Consider the following 24,380-nt stretch of genomic DNA (forward strand, 5'->3'; position numbering starts at 1 on the left):
AAAATTCTAATTAGAAATTCTACACACAACAATGGCACAGTTTAAAGCACCTTACGTCATGTCTTTGTCACTTGCCATAGCATGGGGTGGAGTGGAACCCTGAGAAGACCCCCCTCCCAGCGCTACCCTTCAGGTATCCACTGTCATTATTTTGCATTCTGTTCATAATGCATTACGACAATGACTTATGATGACCCCACCTTTCAAATTATTTCACATCAATTAGCCTATTTTTAATCATAGCTTGAGGTAAAATATGGTATGTCTTTGATTAAGACTTAAATTAAATGTTTGCAGCGTAAAGTGATTCACAGCATGAATCAATAGCAACTAAACATTGGGGAAGATGTGTTATCTTCGAATTTAAAGAGGTATTACGAAAGGGATTTTATATTCTTTGAGTTATTACTTTTTGTTAAAATTTTCTAAAGCAATAAAATTTTGACAAAATGTTCTATAGAAATAAAATTTTGACAAAATTTTTTTGTAGAAATAAATTTTTGACAAATTTTCTATAGAAATAAAATTTTGTTAAAATTTTTGGTAGAAATAAAATTTTGATAAAAATTTCTATAAATATTAAATGTTTTCTATAGAAATAAAATTTTGACAAAATTTTTATAGAAATAAAATTTTGGCAAAATTTTCTATAGAAATAAAATATTGACAAAATTTTCTATAAAAATAAAATTTGACAAAATTTTCTATAGAAATAAAATGTTGAAAATTTTTTCTATAGAAATAAAATTTTAACAAAAATTTCTATAGAAATAACATTTTGACAAAATTTTCTATAGAAATAAAATTTTGCCAAAATTTTCTATAGAAACAAAATTGTGACAAAATTTTCTATAGAAATAAAATTTGGACAAAATTTTCCATAGAAATAAAATTTTACCAAAATTTTCTATGGAAACAAAATTGTGACAAAATTTTCTATAGAAATAAAATTTTGACAAAATTTTCTATAGAAATAAAATTTTGACAAAATGTTCTATAGAAATAAAACTTGGACAAAATTTTCTATGAAAATAAAATAAAAATCTATAGAAATAAAATTTTGACAAAATTTTCTATAGAAATAAAAAAAATTTCTAGCGAAATAAAATTTTCACAACATTTTTTTAGCGAAATAAAATTTTGACAAAATTTTCTACAGAAATAAAATTTTGACAAAATTTTCTGTAGAATTAAAATTTTAACTAAATTTTCTATAGAAATAAAATTTTGACAAAATTTTCTATTGAAATAAAATTTTCCATAGAAATAAAATTGTGACTAAAATTTCTATAGAAATAAAATTTTGACTAAATTTTCTATAGAAATAAAATTTTGACAACATTTTCTATGAAAATAAAATAAAATTCTATAGAAATAAAATTTTGACAAAATTTTCTATAGAAATAAATTTTTGACAAAATTTTCTATAGAAATAAAATTTTGACAAAATTTTCTATAGAAATAAAATTCGGTCAAAATTTTCTATGAAAATAAAATAAAATTCTATAGAAATAAATATTTGACAAAATTTTCTATAGAAATAAAATTTTGACAAAATTTTCTAGCGAAATAAAATTTTGACAAAATTTTCTACAGAAATAAAATTTTCTATAGAAATAAAATTTTGACAAAATTTTCTATTGAAATAAAATTTTGACAAAATTTTCCATAGAAATAAAATTGTGACTAAAATTTCTATAGAAATAAAATTTTGACTAAATTTTCTATAGAAATAAAATTTTGGTAAAATTTTCTATAGAAATAAAATTTTGACAAAATTTTCTATAGAAAAAAATTTACAACATTTTCTACAGAAATAAAATTTTTAAGAAATTTTGACAAAAATTTCTATTTTTTCGATAGAAATAAGATTTTGACAAAATATTCTATAGAAATAAAATGTTGACAAAATTTTCTGAAGAAATAAAATTTTGGTAGAATTTCATTTCAATAGAAACTTTTGTCAGTATTCAGCTAATGCAGCTATGCTCCTATTTAACCACATCGCTAGCAGCATTCCAAAATTCTATACCCTAAGCCCACGAATAAAGTAAAATCGTGTAATTTAGTAATTATTCTTTGGCTATCATTATAAAAATAAAAAATAAATAAAAAATAAAAAAAAGGAATAAAAAAAATTTTCTAGCGAATTAAAATTTTCACAACATTATTTAGCGAAATAAAAATTTGACAAAATTTTCTACAGAAATAAAATCTTGACAAAATTTTCTGTAGAATTAAAATTTTAACTAAATTTTCTATAGAAATAAAATTTTGACAAAATTTTCTATTGAAATAAAATTTTCCATAGAAATAAAATTGTGACTAAAATTTCTATAGAAATAAAATTTTGACAACATTTTCTATGAAAATAAAATAAAATTCGATAGAAATAAAATTTTGACAAAATTTTCTATAGAAATAAATTTTTGACAAAATTTTCTATAGAAATAAAATTTTGACAAAATTGTCTATAGAAATAAAATTCGGTCAAAATTTTCTATGACAATAAAATAAAATTCTATAGAAATAAAATTTTGACAAAATTTTCTATAGAAATAAAATTTTGACAAAATTTTCTAGCGAAATAAAATTTTCACAAAATTTTCTAGCGAAATAAAATTTTGACAAAATTTTCTACAGAAATAAAATTTTGACAAAATTTTCTATTGAAATAAAATTTTGACAAAATTTTCCATAGAAATAAAATTGTGACTAAAATTTCTAGAGAAATAAAATTTTGACTAAAGTTTCTATAGAAATAAAATTTTGGGAAAAATTTCTATAGAAATAAAATTTTGACAAAATTTTCTATAGAAATAAAATTTTGACAAAAAGTCCTATATAAATAAATTTTTGGTAAAATTTTCTATACAAATAAAATTTTGACAAAATTTTCTATAGAAATAAAATTTTGACTAAATTTTCTATAGAAATATAATTTTGACAAACTTTTCGGTAGAAATAAAATGTTGACAAAATGTTCTATAGAAATAAAATTATGACAAAATTTTCTATAGAATTAAAATTTTGACAAAATTTTCTATAGAATTAAAATGTTGACAAAATTTTCTATAGAAATAAAATTTTGACAAAATTTTCTATAGAATAAAATTTTGACAAAATTTTCTATAGAAATAAAATTTGGACAAGAGTTTCTATGGAAATAAAATTTTGACAAAATTTTCTATATAAATAAAATTGTGACAAAATTTTCTATAGAATTAAAATTTTGACAAAATTTTCTATAGAAATAAAATGTTGACAACATTTTCTATAGAAATAAAATTTTAACAAAATTTTCTATAGAAATAAAATTTTGACTAAATTTTCTATAGAAATAAAACTTGGACAAAATTTTCTATGAAAATAAAATAAAATTCTATAGAAATAAAATTTTGACAAAATTTTCTATAGTAATAAAAAAAATTTTCTAGCGAAATAAAATTTTCACAACATTTTTTAGCGAAATAAAATTTTGACAAAATTTTCTACAGAAATAAAATTTTGACAAAATTTTCTGTAGAATTAAAATTTTAACTAAATTTTCTATAGAAATAAAATTTTGACAAAATTTTCTATTGAAATAAAATTGTGACTAAAATTTCTATAGAAATAAAATTTTGACTAAATTTTCTATAGAAATAAAATTTTGGTAAAATTTCTAAATTTTCTATAGAAATAAAATTTTGACAAAATTTTCTATAGAAAAGAAAATTTTGAAAATATTTCTAATGAAGAGATAATTTTCTGTCGAAAAGAAAAATTTCTATAGATATAAAATAATATCGCATCACATATCTTTTATAGCTCTCTTGTGGGCTAATCTCTCCATTTGTTAGTTCTTATATTTTATTAAATGAATATTATAGGATGTCTTAATTTATTTTTATTTAAGACATATGGGCGTCTCATTCCTTGACCGTTGTTTGTCTCAGCTTTCTTGAGTTTTTAAAGCCTATAGGCCATACATGGTTTTTCATTTATGTTGTTTCTTTGGGTGGTCTACTATCTGAGGGGTTAGATGTTTACTGTTTAAAAGCCAACCTCTTATACTCATACTCTCAACTACGAATGCATCGACATATAGACATCTCTTTTTACAAAAACAAACACACAAAAAATGCAAGGCATAAATACTGATTTAATGCTTTTACAATTCATTTGAAAGTTATACGCAAAAATATTTCCGCATTTTTGGTGTATGAGTATTGTGTTCTGGCTATGCTTCATTAATTACAATTTTATGCTAGTACAGAGCCGAAGAGGGTACATTAAAACAAAATATACACAGAGAAAAACTATTTCTGATTCAATCACGAAATTAGTTGATCCCATTCATTTTTTTTATTCAAATTTCTTGCATCACAAAAAATAATTGATTAGAAAAAAATTATTCTTTATAAAAAAAAATTCTTCAATTTAAAAATTGTATTGATTTTGATCGAAAACTCCTATAGTTTTTTAAATTTGAGACAATTAATTATTTATTAAATTATAAATATTTTTCCTTAAAATTAAATCAACAATTTCTTACAACTTCATTAAATTTGTCTAGGTGTATAATTTTTACTATGGCCTTTCAAAGTCTAATTTGTCTAAGTGTATAATTTCTAATTGATATATACGTATAATTCTATATAGCACAAAAATGTAAAATATTTTTGCCCTTTGATTGATGATGATATGGTGTCAGAGGGTGTTGAAAGCGAAATATGTGCGTGTTTTGTATGCAATAAATTTTCATAATTCTACTCAGTCATCGAATACAACAACAACAACAAAAGCAACAACAACAAACAAATGGAATTCTAAACACCAAAAGTCAATGGGGTATTCAATCTTCGTTGTTGCAAATTAAAGTGAGAATAAGACTATAAATGAAATTTCAACACTTCGTCATTATGTGTGAATGATGATGAAGACGTCAAAGACATATAAAGCTAATGAGGAAATACAAATATGTCTATGATATTTACGCAGAAAACCATACCACAATTAATGATAGCCAAAGAATAATTACTAAATTACACGATTTTACTTTATTCGTGGGCTTAGGGTATAGAATTTTGGAATGCTGCTAGCGATGTGGTTAAATAGGAACATAGCTACATTATCTGAATATTGTCAAACGTTTCTATTGAAATGAAATTCTACCAAAAATTGTTTTTCTTCAGAAAATTTTATTTTTATTTCTATAGAAAATTTTGTCAAAATCATATTTCTATCGAAAAAAATAGAAAAGTTTGTCAAAATTTTTCAAGAATTTTATTTCTATAGAAAATTTTGTAAAAATTTTATTTCTGTAGAAAATTTTGTAATTTTTTTTTCTATAGGAAATTTTGTTAAAATTTTTTGCCAAAACTTTATTTCCATAGATTTTTTTTTTAATTTTATTTCTATAAAAAATTTTGTCGAAAATTTAGGGTATAGAATTTTTGGCATGCGATGTGGTTAAATAGGAACATAGCCTGCATTAGCTGAATATTGAATTTCTATTGAAATGAAATTCTACCAAAATTTTATTTTTTCAGAAAATTTTATAAAAATTGTATTTCTTCAGAAAATTTTGTTAACATCTTATTTCTATAGAAAATTTTGTCAAAATCTTATTTCTAACGAAAAAATAGACAATTTTCTCAAAATTTTATTTCTATAGAAAACTTTGTCAAAATTTTGTAAAAATTTTATTTCTATAGAAATTTTTTTTCAATTTTTTTTCTATAGAAAATTTTCGCAAAATTTTATTTCTATAGGAAATGTTGTTAAAATATTATTTCTATCGAAAATTTTGTCGAAATTCGATTTCTGTAGAAAATTTGTCAACATTTTTTTTTCTATAGAAAATTTTGTCAAAATTTTATTTCTATAGAAAATTTTGTCAAAATTTTGTAAAAATTTTATTTCATAGAAATTTTTTGTCAATTTTTTTTTTCTATAGAAAATTTTCGCAACATTTTATTTCTATAGAAAATTTTTGCAAAATTTTATTACTATAGAAAATTTTGTCAAAATTTTATTTCTACAGAAAATTTTGTCGAAATTCGATTTCTGTAGAAAATTTCTCAAAAGTTTGTTTCTATAGAAAATTTTGTCAAAATTTTATTTCTATAGAAAATTTTGTCAAAATTTCATTTCTAAAAAAAATTTTGTCAACATTTTATTTCTATAGAAAATTTTGTTAAAATTTTATTTCTTAGAAAATTTTCTCAAAATTTTATTTCTATAGGAAGTTTTGTCTAAAATGTTTATTTATATAGAAAATTTAAGTATCTTTTAGTTAGTGAGGAATATTTTGAAAAATATACCAAAACATCACGAATTATGCCAATCTGGCAACTGTGCCTGAGACCCCACAAATTTTTCTTTCTTATTCAAAAATCCCATTCTATTTATTTTATTGACTAGGGAGCCACCGTGGTGCAATGGTTAGCATGCCCACCTTGCATACACAAGGTCGTGGGTTCGATTCCTGCTACGACCGAACACCAAAAAGTTTTTCAGCGGTGGATTATCCCACCTCAGTAATGCTAACCATTCTGAGGGTTTCAAAGCTTCTCTAAGTGGTTTCACTGGAGTGTGGAACGCCGTTCGGACTCGACTATGAAAAGAAGGTCCTTGTCATTGATCTTAACATGGAATCGGGCAGCACTCAGTGATAAGAGCGAAGTTCACCACTGTGGTATCACAATGGACTGAATAGTTTAAGTGAGCCTGATACATCGGTCTGCCACCTAACCTAACCTAACCTAGCTATAATATTATTTCTATCGAAGATTTTGTCAAAATTTTATTACTATAGAAAATTTTGTCAAAATTTTATTTCTATAGAAAATTTTGTCAAAATCTTATTTCTATCGAAAAAATAGAAATTTTTGTCAAAATTTTATTTTTATAGAAAATTTTGTTAACATTTTTTAAAAATTTTATTTCTATAGAAAATTTTCGCAAAATTTTATTTCCATAGAAATGTTTCGCAAAATTTTTTTCCACAGAAAATTTTCGCAAAATTTTATTTCTATAAAAAATTTTCACAAAACTTTATTTCTATAGAAAATTTTGTCAAAAAATTTTTTTATAGAAATTTTTTGTCAAAATTTTATTTCTATAGAAAATTTTTGCAAAATTTTATTTCTATAGAAATTTTTCGCAAAATTTTATGTCCATAGAAAATTTTCGCAAAATTTTATTTCCATAGAAAATTTTCGCAAAATTTTATTTCTATAGAAAATTTTTTCAAAATTTTATTTCTATAGAAAATTTTGTCGAAATTCGATTTCTATAGAAAATTTTGTCAACATTTTTTTTTCTATAGAAAATTTTATTTCTATAGGAAGTTTTTTCTAAAATGTTTATTTATAAAGAAAATTGAAGTATCTTTTAGTTAGAGAGGAATATTTTGAAAAATATACCAAAATATCACGAATTATGCCAAACTGCTGTACAATCTTTAGTAGAGTTCTACCAACTGTGGCAGCTGTGTCTGAGACCCACCAAAGTAAATGTAGCCAAGTCCGTCCTTCTGTCCAAAATTTTCCTTCTTATTCAAAAATGCCATTCTATTTATTTTATTGACTAGTTTAAACTATATATGTATTTATATATGTTTAATAGAAAATAACCTCAAAGGCCTTATTTGTCTGTAAGTATATACGTTTTTATTAATTTGCACTAAATGTCCTTGTGGTCGATTGGTATGCTAAGGCTGTGATAATGACAATTGTTCTTATCATGGATGGCCATTATAAATAGTTTCAAAACAAAATCCCCCTTCTACAATCTCCCATATATTTATTTTATTTTATTTTATCATTATAATTATGTGCAATGCTGTTTTTAAATGGTAACAAAAAAAGTCAATGTAAACCACAAACCCTATTGTCCATAGTGTTTGCTATTGTTTCCGTTGTTTCGGGGAGTCGTCCCACATATGCATGAGGGACATGTGGAGAGCAGACATTTATAGCCATATAAACCCCGCACCCCACATTATGCGTATGGCTTAATACCCGTCTTTTATACATTAATAATTCTAAAAACATATTCTATTATTAAATGTTTACACATAATAACATTTTAATTAGTAAAGCATTGTATAAATACGTTATGACATTATTGGACATAAGAGATGGTCGACAAATATGTGAATGTCAAGTAAGCCAAGTATCAATGAGAGTTTTTGCCATTGCTAAGCCCACAAAACAAAAAAACAAATGGAGTGGTAGAGAGGAAAACTATTTTTCCAAATAGTCTCGTTTTAACATTTTTTTTCTCCATTTCATGGAAAAAGAACCCCTTACTGTTGACAAATTATTATTAAATCATTCAATCATTTCAACAATGAACATTTTCATTATATTTAGGAACATTTTCATTATATTTAGGAAAATTTTCGTTGGTTAATTTTAATAATAAATTTTATTGACATTACGAACTAATCCAGTTTTCTTCCACTCTTACTAAACAATATTAACAAAATTTTCTATAAAAATAAACTTTTGACAAAATTTTCTATATAGAAAAAAAAATTTTAACAAAATTTTCTATAGAAATGAAATTTTGGCAAAATATTCTATGGAAATAAAATTTTGAAAAAATTTTCTATAGAAATAAAATTTTTGCAAAATTTTCTATGGAAATAAAATTTTGAAAAAATTTTCTATATAAATAAAATTTTGCCAAATTTTCTATAGAAATAAAATTGTGCAAAAATTTTCCATAGAAATAAAATTTTGCAAAAATTTTTTATAGGAATAAAACTTTGCAAAATTTTCTATAGAAATAAAATTTTTCACAACATTTTTTACAGAAATAAAATTTTGAAAAAATTTTCTATAAAAATACATTTTTGCACAAATTTTCTATAGAAATAAAATTTTTATAAAATTTTCCATAGACACAAAATTTTGCCTATTTATAGGAATAAAACGTTGCCAAATTTTCTATAGAAATAAAATTTTTCACAACATTTTTTACTGAAATAAAATTTGGAAAAAATTTTCTATACAAATACACTTTTGCAAAAATATAGAAATAAAATTTTCATAAAATTTTCCATAGAAATAAAATTTTGATTAAATTTTTTTAAGAAATAAAATTTCCAAAAAAATCCTATACTCGTAGAAATAACATTGTGGAAATATTTTCGATAGAAATAAAATATTAAAAAAATTCTATATTTTTCTATATACTATAAATTGCTATATCATTATTAAATTTGTTTTAATGATAACTTGATTTTGTGTTTTTCGCAGATTTATGATTTAATTTGGTTTCTTTTAATTTGTTTTAATTACCTCAAAAGGAATTCGTTGACGAAAATTGCTAACATCAGCACATTAAATTTTGTAGAGGTTTTCTTGGTGTATTTTTTTGGCAAAGCTTTCGTTTTCGTTTTTACTTGAAGACCATTACTCTTGTTTGTGTTATGGTGAAGAATGCACTTTAAGGGACATGACAAACAAAAACGCCAATGGAGATTTTAAAGACGAAGAAAAAAAAGTTGTTAAAATATAAACGATTGCAATTTTTGGCGAATGACCGTCGTAGAATCTTTGATGTTTGCAGTAGGGTTGCCCAGGAGAGATTTAAAAAATGCTACACACGATTTTTTTTATTAAATTAAAATCTTGCAAAAATTTTCTATAGAAATAAATTTTTGCAAAAATTTTCTACAGAAATAAAATTTTGCAAAAATTTTCTATAGAAATAAAAATTTGACAAAATTTTCTATAGAAATAAAATTTTGCAAAAATTGTCTGTAGAAATAAAATTTTGCAAAAGTTTTCTATAGAAATAAAATTTTGCAAAATTTTTCTATAGAAATAAAATTTTGACGAAATTTTCTGTATGAATAAAATTTTGAAAAAATTTTCTATAGAAATAAAATTTTGCAAAAATTTTCTATACAAATAAAATTTTGCAAAAGTTTTCTATACAAATAAAATTTTGCAAAAGTTTTCTATAGATATTAAAATTTGCAAAAATTTTCTATACAAATAAAATTTTGCAAAAGTTTTCTATACAAATAAAATTTTGCAAAAGTTTTCTATAGATATTAAAATTTGAGAAAATTTCTATAGAAATAAAATTTTGACAAAATTTTCTATAGAAATAAAATTTTGCAAAAATTTTCTATAGAAATAAAATGCTGACAAAATTTTCTATAGAAATAAAATTTTGCAAAAATTTTCTATAGAAATAAAATTTTGACAAAATTTTCTATACAAAAAAAAAAAACTTTGACAAAATTTTATATAGAAATAAAATTTTGCAAACATTTTTATAGATATTAAAATTTGAGAAATTTTCTATAGGAATAAAACTTTGACAAAATTTTCTATAGGAATAACATTTTGACAAAATTTTCTATGGAAATAAAATTTTGCAAACATTTTCTATAGAAATAAAATTTTGCAAAAATTTTCTATCGAAATAAAATTTTACAAAATTTTCTTTACAAATTAAATGTTGACAAAATTTTCTATGGAAATAAAATTTTGTGAACATTTTCTATAGAAATAAAGTTTTGCAAAAATTTTCTATAGAAATAATATTTTGCAAAAATTTTCTATATAAATAAAATGTTGACAAAATTTTTTATAGAAATAAAATTTTGCAAAAATTTTCGATAGAAATAAAATTGTGCAAAAATTTTCTTTAGAAATAAAATTTTGCAAAAATGTTCTATAGAAATAAAATTTTGGAAAAATTTTCTATAGCAATAAAATTTTGCAAAAATTTTCTATAGACATAAAATTTTGCAAAAAAAAAAATATAGAAAAATTTTACAAACATTTTCTATAGAAATAAACATTTTCTATAGAAATAAAACTTTGACAAAATTTTCTATAGAAATAAAATTTTGCAAAAATTTTCTATAGAAATAAAATTTTGCAAAAATTTTCTATAGAAATTAAATTTTGCAAAAATTTTATATTCCGATGGAATACGGCTCGCATCTCGTATTCATTGATCGTGGCACCATCATCACCAGCACCATCTTTGGAAGAACAAGAATTCCATGGGTGTCATTTTTCTTTAATCTGAGGACACTAATGCACTAACATCTACAGTAGTTTGTCCTTTTTTTGGACAAAAGTCTTTTATATTTAACTTCTGCAACAAATGATTCCCTCTCCCTCTCTCAAACACTCTTCTCCTATATTTCGCTTACGTTTCAATTTATTTATATTGTATACCATTGACAAAAAACTGTTTTTTGGCAACCCTTTAAGTGATATTTGCTGCGTGCTTACGTTTTTTTATTTATGGCTTAAAATCCATTTCATTTGAAACTGAACTTATGCTGTGTCTGCATAATTTTGCCGCTTAGTGTGTTTCATGACCATCGGTCTTTTTGGGTGATTCTTTTTCTTATCGTGACTGGTCTCTTGGTCTCTTGCGATACCGTCTCAATTTCATGGCAGTTTTGTTGGTTATATTCATTTCGATTTTTTTCTGCCTTTCAATTTATGAATTTTGGCCATTGATGGCTTTGGATAGTAATGGTGGTGGCTGCAAATTTAGCTCCTTTGTCCTTCGAGACGATATGATGAAATTATACCCCTCTGTTCAATGTTCACAACATGGCCATCAGATTTTAGTGCATTTCGTTCAAAGCACAACGGTGCCCTTGAAACGCTTTTAAGCGATGGTGCATTCCAAAAAAGGTATATTTAACAGAGAAGACCTTTCTTTTTGTTACCCTATACCATGTGATTGATGTAAGCATAACAACTTTGCCATATATCTCACAGAAAAATATATCACCAAAAATTATCCAATTAAAATTTTAATTGAATTTAAAAAAAGTATTCAATTAAACATGTAATTGTTTCAACAATTTTTTTAATTAAAACCAAAATCAATCACAAAAATTAACGGTAACAATTTTTTAATTGGAACAATTAACTTCTGAATTGACGGTGGTGACTAATACTATAATTTCTGTGATTGAAAAAAAAAATCATAATATTAACGTAATTTATCATTAAAATTAGACCAATAAACAATTTCATTAATACAACGCAACTTTTCTTTAACATAATGAATTTTCAGTTAAATAACAAACCGTGTCATACTTTTAATGTCCAATTTCATTGCCTTAATGATAATTTTTTTGTTTGCTCAGTTTTAATGAAATTTCCTATCTGTGCATATTCCGAACACAAGTATTAAATATTTTTCAAACAAAATATTAAATAACTGGGACAATAATGTTCAAACAGATTTGTTTTTCTCCTTATATGTATATGAGTATAGGGTACATAATGGTCGAAATTGTCAACCTTTTTCCAATATTTTTTTTCTTTTCAATTTCTTTTATTTTTTGTTTGGCTTCCAATTTTCCTTAGTTCTTTTGTTGACAGTGTTTTTTTTTTTTTTGGGGTTTTTGTGCAAAGATTTTGTATTTTCCTGCTGTGGTTTCATATGACTTTCGACTGTAAAATCCTTTCCCAGTTCATTTGCCTGTGGGGACTTTATTAGGTTTGGCTGAACTCTGTTCTGCTTCATCTTTGTCGTCTTAACTTTGGTGGTCAATTTATGCCATATTTTATGGCAGTTTTTGATGGTCTTCTAAGGGACAATTGCTTTAGTTCTCTTTCTTTTTAACAAAATTTTACTGCATAAGCTATGAAGTGATGAAGAAAGGCAAACGACTTGCCTTTGATTGGAAGTTTGGGTTTAGACAATTACCGCAATACAAATGTAGAAAGAAGAAGAAAAATCATCAATTTAAGAAGTTAATTCTAAGGAAGTTTTGGATAAAAAGAAACTGAGTAATTAATTTCTAGCCAGAGCTAAGCTAGGATACCAAAATACTAATTAGAAAAGATGGCCACCCACATAGAAATAAAATTTTGTCAAAAGTTTTTATAGAAGTAACATTTTGACAAAATTTTCTATAGAAATAAAAATTTGATAAAATTTTAGATAGAAATTAAAATTTGACAAAATTTTCTATAGAAATAAAATTTTGTCAAAAGTTTTTATAGAAATAACATTTTGACAAAATTTTCTATAGAAATAAAAATTTGATAAAATTTTAGATAGAAATAAAAATTTGACAAAATTTTAGATAGAAATAAAATTTTCTATAGAATTTAAATTTTGACAAAATTTTCTATAGAAATAAAAATTTGACAAAATTTTCTATAAAAATAAAATTTGGACAACATTTTCGATGGAAAATAAATGTTAACAAAATTTTCTATAGAAATAAAATTTTGACAAGATTCACTGTAGAAATAAAATTTTGACAAAATTTTCTATAGAAATAAAATTTTGACAACATTTTCTATAGAACTAAAATTTTGACAAATTTTTTATAGAAATGAAATTTTGACAAAATTTTCTATAGAAATAAAATTTTGTCAAAATTTTCTATAGAAATTAAATTTTGACAACATTTTAGATAGAAATAAAATCGCTACAGTCTTAAATAATGAAGCAATCGTGCTGAAATTTTGCCCAAACTCGTCTTTTGTCTGCAGGCAGATCAAGTTCGAAGATGGCCTATATCGGTCCAGGTTTTGATATAGTCCCCATATAAACCGACCTCCCGATTTGGGGTCTTGGGCTTATAGAAATCGTAGTTTTTATCCAATTTGCCTGAAACTTGAAATCTAGATGTATTTTATGACCATAAAGAGGTGTGCCAAAAATGGTGAGTAGCGGTCCATGTTTTGGTATAGCCCCATATAGACCGATCTCCCGATTTTACTTCGTGGGCTTATAGAAACCGCAGTTTTTATTCAATTTACCTGAAATTGGAAATCTAGAGGTATTGTAGGACCACAAATACGTGTGCCAAAAATTGTGAGTATCGGTCCACATTTTGGTATAGCCCCCATATAGACCGATCTCCCGATTTTACTTCTTGGACTTATAGAAACTGCAGTTTTTATTCAATTTACCTGAAATTGGAAATCTAGAAGTATTGTAGGACCACAAATACGTGTGCCAAAAATTGTGAGTATCGGTCCATGTTTTGGTGTAACCCCCATATAACCCCCATATAGACCGATCTCCCGATTTTACTTCTTGGGCTTATAGAAACCGCAGTTTTTATTCAAATTACCTGAAATTGAAAATCTAGAGGTATTGTAGGACCACAAATACGTGTGCCAAAAATTGTGAGTATCGGTCCATATTTTGGTATAGCTCCCATATAGGCTGATCTCCCGATTTTACTTCTTGGGCTTATAGAAACCGCAGTTTTTATTCAATTTACCTGAAATTGGAAATCTAGAGGTATTGTAGGACCACAAATACGTGTGCCAAAAATTGTGAGTATCGGTCCATGTTTTGGTATGGTCCCCATATAAAACGACCTACCGATTTGGGGTCTTGGGCTTATAGAAACCGTAGTTTTTATCCTATTTGCCTGAAATTGGAAATCTAGAGGTATTTTCGGGTCATAAAGAGGTGTGTCGAAAACGGTGAGTTTCGGTCCATATTTTAGTATAGCCCCCATAAGAACGATCTCCCGATTTAACTCCTTGGGTTTCTAGAAACCGTAGTTTTTATCTGATTTGCCTGAAATTGTAAATATTATGGTATTGTAGTCTCACAAAAACGTGTATCCGATTAAGTTTTTATCGGTCCCTTTGGTAATGCCTCCATATAGACCGACTTCACTTCTTGAGGGTGTAGAAGTCGCACTGATCATGAAAATTGCTTGAAACTCAATGTAAAATTTCCAGATTTTACTTCTACAGATTTAAGATTTCAAATCAAGACGTTATTTTATAATTTTCTTGCACACTTACAAGAGATGTTAATGATTCCTCTAAAACTCAAACAAAAATTCTTCTTATAAATCCAGAATCTGGTATAGTCCTCATAGGTGAAATCTTTAAATTTATCTTCGGGAAGTGTCCTCAAGCCCTCCTGAAATTTCAAAGGAAACCCTAATATTTGGTTCATGGTGGTGGGTATATAAGATTCGGCCCGCCCGAACTTAGTGCTGTATATACTTGTTTCATAATAATCACAAAAATTTGATGAAAATCTGCAAAATATTTTATTTTGTATTTTTCGGTAAAATTTTCTTCAAATTTTGGTAGACTATTTTTGCCTCGAGTGGCAAGCGTGATCTTGAATTGGCTGACTTAGCTTGAATAGCATCACTTAGAAGAGCTATGATCTATTAACAGGTATAACCAAAAAGGGTACCGGACGTACGGGGAAATGCCAATCATTACACCACGGTAGCTTTCGAATAAGAATTCGTTAATTTTTTGTTGTTTTCTTTTGTTATTCCCCGTGGCAGCATCGGGACTCCACACGAATTTATTATTCGAAAGCTACCGTGATTCAATGTCACCAGCATTACCACTGAAAAAAAATTTTTTGGTGTTCGTTCGAAGCAGGGATTACAAACGAAAACTTCGAAAACCTTAGGCGTTTCACTACACATGACCTATGCATCACCATTTGCATCTAGCGATTTGCTTTAGTGTTGAATCTTTATTCCACATCAGAGTAAATAAAGATTCAAATTTGTTAATTGTTTTTAGACAAAATATGTCTATTATTCTTCAAAAACATTTGGTGATGATATGGCATTATTTTCACAACTGAGGGAGCCGTATGAAGACTGTTGACTTGTCCGTGTGTTTCTTGTACTGTTTCATTACAAATTAACCAATTATTCATAAATATGTGTGAGCATTTTATTATTTTTTTACTGTCTTAAATTGCACATAAATCTCCCTTTTTATTTTTCTTATTTTTTTGAAGACGTGCGTCTGAAATATACAATAATTTCATTTCATACCACACCTCTGACTTTTCTGTGCATTTTAATGTCATGGGATGGTTAAACGTTTGACGTTTCCAAAGTCATTAAACAAACAAGCAAAAAAACTTCTCTCAAAACTTATTGAAATGCATTTTTATATTTCATTTCATCTCGACATACAAATGCCAAAGAAAATATAACGTCAAAGAAAATCATAAAATCTTTTGGTTAAAAAAAACACAACACAGAAAAAAGTGCAAATATATTTGGACCCTGCAAACAAATTGGTTTTGTCAGCAATGACTTATGGAAGGTGCATAATAGGAATTCAACTTAGAAGGAGAAAAAATTTCAATTTTTCGCTCTGCCTCTCTCCCTTCAAAAAAAATCTCAAACAAATTCGTAAATATAATGAATTTTTTCGTTATTATTGCGAAATTTTTACTGAAAAAACGAAACATGTTGTATTATTAACGAACATTTTCATAATATAAAATTTTTTCGTTATATGAATAAAAAATGTCATCGGCTCAATTTTAATGAAATTTTGTAACTACACGGATGAAAAAGACTGTTTTTCATATGTTTGGCTATAAACATTATATGTTTGGAACACGAATTTTTAAACACAATATTTTTGAGTGCAAGCATATAATGTTCATAAACTAGCATAAAATGTTTGGGACATATATGTTAATATGTTAGAACATATTATGTTTGGGACATAAAATGTTTGTAAATATAATATGCTTGGATGCAAACATATATTAATTTAGAAATAGCCTATAAACATATATGTGTTTAGTAGCTTGGAGCGCTATTTAACAGGGAGCGATATTGAATTAAGTTGGTGGTTGTTGCTTGTTATTACAAAATTACCATTTTATTTTTCCTTGGGCAATTGATCAGCTACTTCTTTGATCCTTACAAACTGTGTGGTCCGCTGTTCGAATCCCCGTCCGGCAAAAGGTAAAATTAAAATAAAAAAAATCATAAAATTGAATAATTTCTTCTACAATGTTTGTATTAGAGAAAAAGGTGCTAAGAACTAAAAAATCTCGTGGAAGTGAGAAAGATTTCGGGGAATATACAATTGGGCAGAAACAAAAGTTTGAGCATTCAGGTCGAAAACCTATGTTGTTAGCACCTATATTACCTGTTTATTTTCATAATTCATTATGATTGTAAATATATAAATAAATAAATAAAATTTTGAGCACAATATTGTTTGGGAGAATTTTTTAAGCATATAATATTTTTGGGTGCAAAATGCATCCAAACTTATTTTATGGTCACATAATAACATATTGTTTTTTGGAAGACAACATTATTGAATTTAGATGCAAAAATACAAAATGTTTGGAACTTAGACTACCTAAACATATATTGTTTAGACCAATATGCTTTCAAACATATTATATATTGGAAGAGATCAAACATATAAATGTTTGGGCAATACCCAAAAATATATATGCTCGAAGCAAAATATGTTTGGGAGTATATGTTACAGAAGCGATTTTTTGTGAGCGTGTACCATCTTATTGTCCTTGATCCAAGAAAATTGTTCACTGGGTATAACTCTCGCAGGTTGTCCACGGAGAATATTTGACTTCTGAGTCGATAAAATTGCCAACATCACTACTTGGCCAACTAGCTGGGTATATGGCAACAATTTTGTTGCCTCAAAATGATATTCGTATGCGATTTTAATGACTCGCGGTATTTAGAATGTGTTTTCAGATATTTATTTAGTTTTCATTTTTTTTTATAATTTTCAGTTGATTTGTTGCCGTTGTTAGATTTGGCTGTCGGTTGCTTTTTTTGCTCTTTGGGGCTCTGCCTACTGCAACAAGTGTAAAATTAGCCCCTGATGTCATCAATGGCAGGCAATGAAAATAAGAACACATTTGTTGGATGTGCTGCCTGTCGGTTGTCTTGCATGGGAAAACGTGTCTTTGATATTCAGAAATTTCATTCATACTTTTGCCGGTTTTTTTTCTGACTGCGAATACATCACCTTAATGGATTATGGGACCTGTATGTGCACATGGGTGTTTGTGTGTGTGTGTGTAATTCATTATGATGCCAGTGATGCCATAATCACCCATATGTGAATGATGAAAGTGGAATAAATCTGGAGGTCTTCTGAGAAGTATGGGTCATTGGAACAAAGGTAATTTAAATAGAACTTTCTTGGATGGCCTTGAAAAGGTTTTAGTACATAATTTTGTTATTAAATCATATTCAACATTTAGTTGTGTGTTGTGTGTGAAAATATCAACCGAACTTGCCCTGACCGCAGTAAAAATATGACTATGCCAAGCTTTAGGATGATATCTCCATATAGCCGATTAAAACAAACTTGTGTACTGACATTGCTAGAACGTCGTAGAATTTAACTTTGAAGAAAAACAAAAATTAAATGCTCTACTTAGTCGAAAATCCATATTACATTGAGCTTCAATTAGTTTTTGGTCTAGAGGAATACCCTTCTATGTCATCCAAATTATATTCGGCCAAGTTAAACTTCCAGTCATATATATTCGTCTTTAGTTTTATCACATAATACTCCAGATATGATTTGCTATAAAATGAAAACTGACGTAAGACTTAATCGAGTATTTTATCTATTCTTAACGTAAACATTGAAAAAAATGTACAAGTGTAAACAGTAAAATAGACTTAAAGAACTCTACTCTCTATATCAAACTTTTGTAATGAAGCACACCAATAAAACCAGCAGTAAAAACATTGCCTCAAACTAGCCCAGTGAGAAGGAGAGTTATAAAGACGACTAAAATGAAAGCTCTAAACAAAAGATAAAGACTGTAAGGTTACATAGGGAGTTAGAGAGAGAGAGAGAGAGTCTAGTAGTTTTAGTTCTACTTCCCTTCAAACAAGACTACATAAATTTCGACACACACTATTGAGGTATTGCTAGTAACAATAACAACAAACACAACAGTAAAAATAAAATAACTACAAGCAGATGTCTAGAGAGTTAGAGAGGTAATTGAGACCAACAGAAAGTACTCTTTTGTGTTAAATAGAGAATACATCCACCCACATCATCAATAATAAGAAGAGATTATCTAAAATGTACAAAGTTTTTGTGGTAATGATTTTTTGGTCTGTGAGAGAGGATGAGATTAGTCTACATTCAAAGAAATAGAAGTTACTCTCTAGCAATGTGTTACAAGAGCTCACGGAGGAGTTTGATTTGAAAAAGAAAATTAAATTCCTATTTGCATTTACAATCATAGCTGTCACTGGATTCATAAATAATCTACCAACATTTGAAGAAAATTTTACCAAAAAACTACCAAATAAAAAAATCTCTTTTTGCAATTTTTGATTTCTATAGAAAATTTTGTTCTATAGAAAATTTTGTCAAAATTGCATTTCTATAGAGAATTTTGTCAAGATTTTATTCCCATAGAAAATTTTGCCAAAATTTTATTCCTAGAGAAGATTTTGTCAAAATTTCATTCCTAGAGAAAATTTTGTCAAAATTTTATTCCTAGAGAAAATTTTGTCAAAATTTCATTCATTTAACACTTAAATACATTGCGTATTTAAGTGTTAAATTGACATAAGTGCCCTGGAGGTATCACTTTTGAATATTTAGTTTCTCCGATAGAGGACCATACAAATCTAAACTCAGATTTGACTTGCTTCTGCTCCTGTTGATAATCAAATACACAAAAATAATTTTGATTAATCTATGACTATTGTCACCCCTTTGTGAACCATTTTCGTTGTTGAGTCGGTTTAGTTTTTGGCATGATCTATGGACAGTCTCCATCTATTGTCTTCTATATATGCTCAACAGAGCTCTGATTATATTTCTGAAACCAAATAGCAATGAATCAGTACAAACCAATATTTGTCCATGAATAATCTTATTTGCCATTCTCTTTCTAGAGTTTTATTTATTTTAGTTTCAAGATAAGCATCAAAAAGACGCACATTATTTCTGTTCATTGGAATGTTAATGTTATATTCTGAATAATGCAAATTATTTAAAGGGTAATCTAGTTAATACCCTGTGCAAAGATAAAGAGACTAAAAGCAAAAGATGAATATCAATTCTGAAAACACCTGCATCGTGAAGATCGTCATACTTTTTATACTCTAAGAGGAAGAATTCATCTAAGATATTTAAGTTTCGGCTAATTTCATAATATTAATTGTAGCTTAGTAGAGACTGAAGCAGGACTCTCTCTTTCTCATAAAATCTACCAAATTTAAAAAATCATAATTTGAAAGTTTTTCTCAAGTTTTTGTTGTTTGTATGAAAAAAAATGTTTTTTTCTTCCAGCAAAATATTTTATTATTTTAGTTTTTTTTTTAATTTTATTTCTATAAATTTTGTCAAAATTAAATGCCTATAGAAAATTTTGTCAAAATTTTATTTCTATAGAAAATATTGTCAACATTTTATTTCTATAGAACATATTGCCGAAATTTTATTTCTATAGAATATTTTACCAAAATTTTATTTTGAAAATTTTGTCAAAATTTTATTTCTATAGAAAATTTTGTCAACATTTTATTTCTATAGAAAATTTTGTCAAAATTTTATTTCTATAGAAAGTTTTTTTCTATAATTTTATTTCTATAGAAATTTTTTTTCTATAATTTTATTTCTATAGAAAATTTTGTCAAAATTTTATTTCTATAGAAAATTTTTTCATAATTTTATTTCTATAGAAAATTTTGTCAATTTTATTTCTATAGAAAATTTTGTCAAAATTTTATTTCTATAGAAAATTTTGTCAAAATTTTATTTCTATAGAAAATTTTGTCAAAATTTTATTTCTATAGAAAATTTTGTCAAAATTTTATTTCTATAGAAAATTTTGTCAAATTTTTATTTCTATAGAAAATTTTGTCAAAATTTTATTTCTATAGAAAATTTTGTCAAAATTTTATTTCTATAGAAAATTTTGTCAAAATTTTATTTCTATAGAAAATTTTGTCAAAATTTTATTTCTATAGAAAATTTTGTCTAAATTTTATTTCTATAGACAATTTTGTCAAAATTTTATGTCTATAGAAAATTTTGTCAAAATTTTATGTATATAGAAAATTGTGTCAAAATTTTATTTCTATAGAAAATTTTTTCATAGTTTTAATTCTATAGAAAATTTTGTCAAAATTTTATTTCTATAGAAAATTTTGTCAAAATTTTATTTCTATAGAAAATTTTGTCAAAATTTTATTTCTATAGAACATTTTGTCAAAATTTTATTTCTATAGAAAATATTGTCAAAATTTTATTCCTATACAAAATTTTGCCAAAATTTTATTTCTATAGAAAATTTTGTCAAAATTTTATTTCTATAGAAAATTTTGTCAAAATTTTATTTCTATAGAAAATTTTGTCAAAATTTTATTTCTATAGAAAATTTTGTCAAAATTTTATTTCTATAGAAAATTTTGTCAAAATTTTATTTCTATAGAAAATTTTGTCAAAATTTTATTTCTATAGAAAATTTTGTCAAAATTTTATTTCTATAGACAATTTTGTCAAAATTTTATGTCTATAGAAAATTTTGTCAAAATTTTATTTCTATAGAAAATTTTGTCAAAATTTTATTTCTATAGAAAATTTTGTCAAAATTTTATTTCTATAGAAAATTTTGTCAAAATTTTATTTCTATAGACAATTTTGTCAAAATTTTATGTCTATAGAAAATTTTGTCAAAATTTTAGTTCTATAGAAAATATTGTCAAAATTTTATTTCTATACAAAATTTTGCCAAAATTTTATTTCTATAGAAAATTTTGTCAAAATTTTATTTCTATAGAAAATTTTGTAAAAATTTTATTTCTATAGAAAATTTTGTCAAAATTTTATTTCTATAGAACATTTTTTCATAATATTAATTCTATAGAAAATTTTGTCATAATTTTATTTCTATAGAAAATTTTGTCAAAATTTCATTTCTATAGAAAATTTTGTCAAAATTTTATTTCTATAGAAAATATTGTCAAAATTTTATTCCTATACAAAATTTTGCCAAAATTTTATTTCTATAGAAAATTTTGTCAAAATTTTATTTCTATTGAAAATTTTGCCATAATTTTATTTCTATAGAAAATTTTGTCAAAATTTTATTTCTATAGAAAATTTTGTCAAAATTTTATATCTATAGAAAGTTTTTTTCTATAATTTTATTTCTATAGAAAAATTTTTTCTATAATTTTATTTCTATAGAAAATATTGTCAAAATTTTATTCCTATATAAAATTTTGCCAAAATTTTATTTCTATACAAAATTTTGTCAAAATTTTATTTCTATAGAAAATTTTGCCATAATTTTATTTCTATAGAAAATTTTGTCAAAATTTTATTTCCATAGAAAATTTTGCCATAATTTTCTTTCTATAGAAAATTTTGTCAAAATTTTATTTCTATAGACAATTTTGTCAAAATTTTATGTCTATAGAAAATTTTGTCAAAATTTTATTTCTATAGAAAATTTTGTCAAAATTTTATTCCTATACAAAATTTTGCCAAAATTTTATTTCTATAGAAAATTTTGTCAAAATTTTATTTCTATAGACAATTTTGTCAAAATTTTATGTCTATAGAAAATTTTGTCAAAATTTTATGTATATAGAAAATTTTGTCAAAATTTTATGTATATAGAAAATTTTTTAATAATTTTAATTCTATAGAAAATTTTTTCATAGTTTTAATTCTATAGAAAATTTTGTCAAAATTTTATTTCTATAGAAAATTTTGTCAAAATTTTATTTCTATAGAAAATTTTGTCAAAATTTTATTTCTATAGAACATTTTGTCAAAATTTTATTTCTATAGAAAATATTGTCAAAATTTTATTCCTATACAAAATTTTGCCAAAATTTTATTTCTATAGAAAATTTTGTCAAAATTTTATTTCTATAGAAAATTTTGTCAAAATTTTATTTCTATAGACAATTTTTTCAAAATTTTATTTCTATAGAAAACTTTTTCACAATTTTAATTCTATAGAAAATTTTGTCATAATTTTATTTCTATAGAAAATTTTGTCAAAATTTTATTTCTATAGAAAACTTTGTCAAAATTTTATTTCTATAGAAAATTTTGTCAAAATTTTATTTCTATAGAAAATTTTGTCAAAATTTTATTTCTATAGAAAATTTTGTCAAAATTTTATTTCTATAGAAAATTTTTTCATAATTTTTTTTCTATAGAAAGTTTTATATCTATAGAAAGTTTTTTTCTATAATTTTATTTCTATAGAAAAATTTTTTCTATAATTTTATTTCTATAGAAAATATTGTCAAAATGTTATTCCTATATAAAATTTTGCCAAAATTTTATTTCTATAGAAAATTTTGTCAAAATTTTATTTCTATAAAAATGTTTCATATCCATAGACATTTTTTCAAAATTTTATTTGTATAAAAAATTTAAATAATATTTTACAAAATCTACCAAAACATCAATAAATCTACCAGTAAAATATCTACTTTTTTCAGAATTCTAGCAACTATGGCAACCGGACTCTCTCTATGATATCATTGAATTTTCCCGAGGTAAGTAAACAAAAGTGACTAGAATACGTTGATTTTTATTGATATTATTTTTATAATCTCTTTCTGTATTTACTTTTAATGAATAATCTAAAAACTTACCTCTTTGTTGTCGCCAGTGTTGATCTATGGATATTCTTGGTAGTTTTAATTAATTGTTGTTTTTTTTTTAATGTTTTTTATAAATATGAGTTATGTTTAAATTTTAAACATTTTCTTGGCTATTTCAATGTGCTTTACATTTTTGTAGAACCCCTCATGTCTAGATTCTATTCAATTATTTCCTCTTTTCAACATTGAGATTTTTTTTGTATACCACTTTTTTCTTATCTTATCTCAGATTAGTTAACAATTACATCAACCTGAATTTAGAACTTAGAACTTTTTTTGGGGGGAGTTTGTATGCGTGTGCGTAATTTTTTCAATTTCAAAAGTTCTATGCTCATAGGTTACAGCGTTTAGGTGCGTGCGTTTCTTTTTTCGTATTATTCGTTATTTGTTTTAATATTTCGTTTTAGCTCTCGTTTCTATGTTATCTTTGAAAATTATTGACAATGTTTGTTTTGGTATTGCTAATTAAATATACTTCCAGGATTGAAGAGTAAACTTGAAGCTAAGTAGCGATTGCCATCAAATATTGAAGATTAGAAATCTGAAATTAAAAAAAAAAAAATATTAAAGGGGATATTAAAATGGGGAATTGGAAAAATATGAGAAATTGTGAAATGAAATTAAAAAATATTTTGTACAGAAAAAAACATCTATCGTTAAACTGATGTCAAATTTAGGCCGGCGGAAAAATCTTCGTAGTATTAATGAAATTTCTCATTAAAATTTAGCCAACGAATATTTTGTTTTATGATTTTTCTAGACCCAAACAAAAGTTTTCATATTAAAAATTAAATTGTTTATTGTCTTAATGAAGGTTAGGTATAGTGACATTCCATTAATTAAGGCTCACTTAGAATATTCGGTCAATTGTGATACCACGAGTAGTGAACTTCTGTCTTTTCCCTGTTCCCGATTCCAAACACTCAGAAAAGTTATTCGCTTTATTGAGAGCGAATAACAGAGGCTGCAG

General features: G+C 24.9%; 2 protein-coding genes across 10 annotated transcripts in view; one reads left to right on the forward strand and one right to left on the reverse strand.

Moving 5' to 3' along the window:
* Positions 1–24,380, forward strand: part of cmpy (crimpy) — a 465,170-nt gene that overhangs the window by 188,958 nt on the left and 251,832 nt on the right. For both annotated transcript variants that reach the window (XM_075304859.1, XM_075304858.1), the window contains exons 4-5: positions 17,527–17,921; positions 23,246–23,302. The gene's annotated coding sequence lies outside the window, so the exon portion shown is untranslated. The remainder of the gene's footprint in view (positions 1–17,526; positions 17,922–23,245; positions 23,303–24,380) is intronic.
* LOC142233814 (uncharacterized) overlaps positions 1–24,380 on the reverse strand; it is a 180,855-nt gene that overhangs the window by 150,372 nt on the left and 6,103 nt on the right. For 3 of the 8 annotated variants that reach the window (XM_075304849.1, XM_075304848.1, XM_075304847.1), the window contains one exon: positions 23,402–23,951. The exons of 2 other annotated variants lie outside the window; for them this stretch is intronic. The gene's annotated coding sequence lies outside the window, so the exon portion shown is untranslated. The remainder of the gene's footprint in view (positions 1–23,401; positions 23,952–24,380) is intronic. 3 more of the 8 variants (XM_075304850.1, XM_075304852.1, XM_075304851.1) reach the window with 3 other exon arrangements.

This window comes from Haematobia irritans, chromosome 4, assembly GCF_050003625.1.
Source record: "Haematobia irritans isolate KBUSLIRL chromosome 4, ASM5000362v1, whole genome shotgun sequence".
In the NCBI taxonomy this organism is placed as follows: Eukaryota; Metazoa; Arthropoda; class Insecta; order Diptera; family Muscidae; genus Haematobia; species Haematobia irritans.